The sequence below is a fragment of the Opisthorchis viverrini genome (genome assembly GCF_000715545.1).
Source record: "Opisthorchis viverrini unplaced genomic scaffold opera_v5_139, whole genome shotgun sequence".
Taxonomy (NCBI): Eukaryota; Metazoa; Platyhelminthes; class Trematoda; order Opisthorchiida; family Opisthorchiidae; genus Opisthorchis; species Opisthorchis viverrini.
The window spans coordinates 1436-8104 of record NW_008751795.1 but is presented as its reverse complement, the minus strand read 5'-3'; positions in this window follow the sequence as shown (position 1 = coordinate 8104).

Below are 6669 nucleotides of genomic sequence, written 5' to 3'. Positions count from 1 at the left end.
CTTGTGTTAATTTTCCAATGACCAGTCCCATTTAGGAAAATATTAGTTCAAAACATTTGACAAATAACACGATGCATCAAACAGAAGAAGCAAACAGAAGAAGCCATATGAGACGAGAGAGCGGCCCAATTACCTGCAGGATATTCAAATGGTGGAAAAACATCATGGGAGCTGTCGAGACTGGAAACGATAGAAAATAAGATGGTATTTATCATGCCCCAACCACTTATTAGGGCATCCACATCATGGCTTTCATGTAGGATGGACAGGCATAATTTAAATAAAAATAGTGTAAACCAGGTCGATAGGTAATACATATTTTGTATTTATGCAACCGTAGACTTGTGCTCGGGTACATAGTGTGATACAAGAAGCTGAAAAGTCTGCCGAATGCTTTTGCGTCTACTAACCGCGTATAAGACCGCCGATATATCTGACGTCATCAGAACCGTTCAAGAATGAGTGTGCGGGAGGACCAACTGTATGTTTGGTATAAAACGCTAAGACATTGTCACCGTACATTGGAATGGAAGTACAAATGACAGAGGAATGACTTCATCTTTGAGTACACGAAGTTTGCAACTGCTATCAGAAGCAAATACTGTGCTGTTTGACGCACGCGTGAAAGGCTGACTAACAGGTCGAAACAAATTATGCATCACTGTCTGAGAGTAATGCCCCTCAGATATTCGAGAGGAATTAAATCACCGTTTACTTGATCAAAACAATAAAATGCCAAGTAACGTGTTTTATGGATGACCTTCAAACAGCAATTTTTCGTTATGTGAAGAACAAAAGCAGCATTGCTGCAGCACAGTGGGAGGACCACACCTTAACTCCAACTATCCGATCATGCACCGGCATTGATGGACCAGGCTTGTCTCTCCAAAAACTGTAAACGGTACTCTGACCCGATCGGATTTCATCCGCGGGTTGATTCATTAGGCAGGTCCTGCTGAGACCATAAATGATGGTGAGGAAAATGTCCAGCTTGATTGCAGACCTATTTCACATGAGCATCACGTAACTTTAGTAGTCTCGTAATCAGTTTCCATCCAAAACGCGCTATAGCAGTCCGACTGCAATCTGCATTTCTGCTGCTGGAACAGATGGGAGGAAGAAGTCAGCAAGTTACGCACTAACAGAAGGTAAACATATTGTACCTCACGTTACATTAGAAGAGTTGAAAATCTATACCTTTTTAAGTAGTGGTATTCACAGATATAAACTTCGCACCACTACTGCTTGAAGACTGTAATTTTACCGCGCACTTATTCTGATGAGCCCACTCCAAATAGGTGGGGCAATGAAGTCAAGTTGTCAAGCAGTTGCCCAAATTTCGTCAGTCAAGATACCTGCAGAGCTTTCTTCTGATGCGTAAATCGAATCTCTTCAGCGTGAACTTGTCAGGCTATTCAGACGGTGTAAACCAGGTACATCTAACACTCGCTGACGTGGTGACTCGTTTGACGTATGATAAGGTACATGATGTGAGATCCTCTTTTGAGATCTTAAACCGTCCTGTCCCTGTGAAGAGTTAAAACAGCATTGGCACGGCCACATCTTCAGTGTAGCTATCTGATCGTGCACCGTCATTGATGAACCAGGTTTGTCTTTCCATGAAATGAGGTTCAATCTAGAGGTTTTAAACGGCCCTGGCAATGCAGGATAAACCTTGACTTTCTGGAAGGAACATGATGGGCGGATGTTAGGTGTTTACTTGAAATCACCCCGTCGTTAACCAAACAAAAGCCGACTAGACTTATGGTAGCCTTTCTCCTGGTAAGCATACCAGTAGCGAATAAAATACACGTGTAGATAATGTATATAATAAAGGGTGTAAGATATTTTCTGAACACAAATTTCCCATTTTTTTATTGAGAAATATGTTGGTTTTGCACACCTCACGGAAAAGCAAAGCATATTACTTATTGTCGACGCTTCCCAGCCGGACTCCACTTAGTTAGTGTTTGTTTCAAACCGCGGCACGCGGTCCTCCTCTTCCAGAGCAGTAAACTGAGATGTCTGACACAATCAAAAACTGACAGTAAACTCAGTCGTTGGGTTAAATTGGGACAGACTGAATGAACAGAAGTTACGCAGACCTAAATCTGACATGCAAACCTCAGAATACTGTCAAACTGAAAAAATAACATTAAAGCAGTGAACTGAGGTCAGGCGCACGTTTTTCCCACAATACCAATGAATTATAGTGACATGCGGTAATGAAGTAGAGATAAAGCATGCCCAAGACAGCTCTCTGGTCAGACGAGCGAACACGTTGAATTCATCATAATCCAAATTGACAGATAACTTGAAGCCACCACAAGTCGCAGTTAGGCGGAGTTCTGCGGCGTGCAAGCATAATGCTTATAGCATCATTTAATTTTGCGCAGCGAACAACACCAAGCAACTTAACGTTTCCAGCTGGAGCTGCCAAAATGCCATAACCGTTGAGAACCACAGTTAAGAGGAGCGAATAAGGAATAGCCGAAAGTGCATGATTTATCTTGTCGAAGGTTCAATATAAAGTTTGATACCGCCAGGAACCACTTGTTACGGATTTTGCTTTTGCAATTTATTTTGGACGTTTTGTAACTCAATACCGGTTCACTTTAATTCATCGCACACGAGAGAGCAGACAAGAGTCACATTTGGTCACTTTCGGAGAATTCCATGACGTTCAGGAGCGTCGTTGGTCACAGCAATAGATCTTATATAACGGCAAACAAAGTGAGGATCTAGTGGCTTTCAAATGCAATTAACTCATCGCAGAACTTGTTTTCTTGCAACAGGTTTTCGCGTTTAGTTGGGAAATAAATCTACGGTAATAAATATGCTTGAATGATCTTGACTAGGTTGGACTCTACGAACACTTTACTTAACGTGGGAGGGATTTTAGGGCAAATAACAAAATGGTTTCCAAAATATTTGACCGTAAATCTTGGTGATTCTCGGTGTACCAAATGAGGGGAATGGGCTCATTTCACATGCGCACAATTGATGAAGTGTTATTGCGTTTTACGCAAACGGTGGAGCTCAGGGTTGATTTGTTTGTTACCCTGAAGGATCTTTTAACAACGAAAAACACTCAGGTACCTGGCAGTTCTAACCACACGCTAGCCTTCTACAAAAGGGCCACATATAAAAGATGAGTGTGCAAGGCACTTCATAGTTTGTGATTTTAGTCAGTTGATGGTCTGGTCGATCAAACGTGTGGTGAAACGTTCCTGAAAACTGTTAAAGCTCATCAGAGTTCCAAAATATCCGCCATATCTTCGCTGTGTTTTTCTCAGTTCTTGTCATGAACTGATACAAAATGATACACTAGTGTGAATGGTCCGGACGACTGTCTGCCTTTTCTGTGTATCTGAATTCACTAGCACCTTAAGCGAACCCCAAGGGTTTGTAAGCAATTTGTTCAGCGTGACATTCATGTAGTTTGAAAGAATTTTGCCAGTTAGCCAGTACAAAATATTGCCTTTACTACACAAGTATTGAGTATGCGAATAACCCACGAACAAAAATATAACGTGGCTAATGACATGTCCAATGGTTTGAAGCCCAAGCTCGTCACATGAAACGGTTATTGAAACTAACATGAATTTTATCCTATATAGCGGTAGCATAACCATTGTCCCACATTCACCCGGGTTTCTCATCAAAGCCCAATATTCCGCCAGAACATCACATTTGTTCAAGTTCAAGGAGGCACACAGGTGCGCTTATTTTCTGCTGTTCTTATTCTTGGACAGTCACGATCTTGATTCTGTGGGGTAGGAAGTCGATCGAAAAGCTACCAGATTGTGTTCACTTGTCAAAATGTCATTGAGAGATGCACGATTTAACAAGGCGGAAGTTTAGGTGTTTCAATAGTACACACAAAATTGCAAGTTGAATTGTAGTGTCGGATGATAATTTCCTGGTATTAAAAGTTATTGGTTTGTGAAGTCGAAAGCTACTCAATCAATCGCAATTGAGGATTAGACTAATATTATTTCACATTTAGCCAAGGACAACGCCTTCTTAACATTATAGGGACCGAATTGAGCAATCCCTAGTATTTGTTCAAACAATTCGTTATCTTGAAATACCCTTCGATGACTATGAAAGGGATTCACCTGGTGATGTAATTGCGAGCGTGATCTGTTAAGGACGAAACAGGACACGCCGTATTCTTTTTGACGTCGGCATGAAGCACCCAGGAAGTGATGTTCCGTCTTCAAATATGAGGTCGATGTCATCTGCCTACTCCAAACCGACATACATTAATCCAGCATAGAATTGGCCACCCGCATCTCGGAAACCTCTTAGGATTCGCCTCGCTATTTCCCCACTGTAGAAGTCTTTAGACAGCGCAGCGTGCAGTACCATATCTCTTAATTTATGTGAACATATGGACGCCGTCGTTGGACCGAACAGTCAGAAAGTCGTCACAATCGCGATGAGGCTCGAGAATGGGTATGTACTCGAATACTTTTGAACCTTCGTATTCACACTTCATGTATCTGTTGCGTGCCGAAAGTGCAGAATAGCGGAAGCAGGTTCAACTGAAAGGAGTGGGTGGTCCTTGTACTCAATTATTTGAAGAGCCCACGCTCCGACAGCATCTTTATTGTGGCTTATATATGAGACTGATTTAATCGCTAAAACTGTATACAAATGTTTTTAGACTCTGACGCTAACGAGTGACTGTCAAAACTTTCAATTTGAATCTAGAAAATGTTACTCCTGTCTTGTGAACTCCCTGGAGACAAAATGTATTGCATGAAGCAAACCGAAGGACAATAATTGCGTCAGATATAGGCAAACCCCGCCGCAATAAATCATTAATTGTGCGTTTACGGTGGTCAGCTATAGGTGTAGTTTTGTGACATTGATTTCTTCGTTATGGACGCAAATTACACCTGCAGATAAGTGCTGGATAAAATGATCAGGAAAGTTAATACTCAGCTGATTGCCTAGATGCGATAACCCAAAGTTGTAAGCCAACATTTCCGCAGATTTTCTCGTGATTTGACATTTGAAAATTATCCGGCCAAATCCAAAGACAGAATGAAAAATGCTGGAATCCAGCGGATATACATCTGGCCTAACAGTATTACTGAGATTGTATTTACAAAATGAAAGGACCATTGTTCACGTGCTTTAAAAAGAGTGTGCTTTACTTAATTTTGCAGTAAATATGGCAGCCAAATGTTTCTCAGACGCCGGATATCTGCAACATTGTTGCATCATCAATACTAAGAGATTTCACACTGCGTGATGCAGATTAAACTTGAGATGTGATGCCCGTCTTTACTTGATGCCTGCTAAATACCTATGTGACAGCTCTCCAGGTAAAAGCTCAGCAACACTTTTGGGTTTCAGTAGCATTCCAAACAATTTCGTCACTTTTTAGACGAAATTAGCGAATGGCAAACCATAATTCCTAGTCAATAGCCGTTTCGAAATTTTCCATCAATACGCAGAATGATCACTGATGTCAACGTCTAATGTGGTAATCTTTGCTAACGTTCTCAGCTGATCGGTTTTCTTTTTTCCTGCTTTGCGAAACCGCATCCATGGCTGTGAACCCATCATACCTGAAAGTGCACATCTAATAAATGTAATCAGTGACACACAGGCCAGCACTTACTGCCCTCGTTACGATTGAGCTTATCATGTAGTATTACAAAATATTGTTCTTAGTTTATCACTATACTTTCGTAAGTTGCTTGAATAACGCCTACTACAACCGCATAATTGCAGGCTAAAGGGAACGCGTGTTCTGTTTCTGATAAGCCTCGTTCACAGCGTGTTGTAAGGAGAGTATTTTAACGGTCATTCCACGAAAGATTTTAGCCTGAGTATCAGTGATGAATTTGGATTCAGCTAAGATAGACCTTGAGTTGTTATAGGACAGATAAACACCAATCGCATGATAGACGATCTGCTCGAAAACTATTCACAAATGATTCATCAAAGGATTAGCGCATAATTAAAGCAATGATTCCAAAAATCGTCCACTTTCCTATCCAAAAAATAAGGCACCAAACTTTCTGGTTACGCGCCCGTACTAAATAACTGAGATTTTATTATCCTTCGAAGCCTCTTTTTCGCTTTTGTAATATTACTGCTCCCAGTGTAACCAGCAGTGCTGTAAAAATTGCAAATCCAAATGAGTTACAAAATAAATATCCGGGAATACTCAGTTATCTCTTTCAATCCGCATTTGATATTCCATTGGAATTTTGTGATTTTTGAAACCTGATAAAAACAGTCCAAAAAGATGCCATTCTGCTGCAAAATCCTCGGTATTACTGTGCTTTTGCACAGACAGAAATGCTTGGGGATTTATTTTCTTTTATGGACATGCATAAAAGTTCTTTTGATAACCATATTATTGTATTCGCAATAAATGTATACCCTGGTGACCAACCCTTAGGGCTTAAAACCACATAGTATCCTAGACAGTTATTTTCGAATGCAAGCGAGGCTAGGCGCGTACCTGCAGCATCCTTGTTGAATCTTGTCAAGAAATCATGCTCGGATAAGTTTATTCAAGCGGATGAACTAAACGATTTAGCTATCTATTGAACGAACACAAATACCTCATGGATCTCTTAGCCTGGGGGATGGACGAACACAACTCGAACCAGAGGGAGAGAGAACTGGAGACAAAGAGCC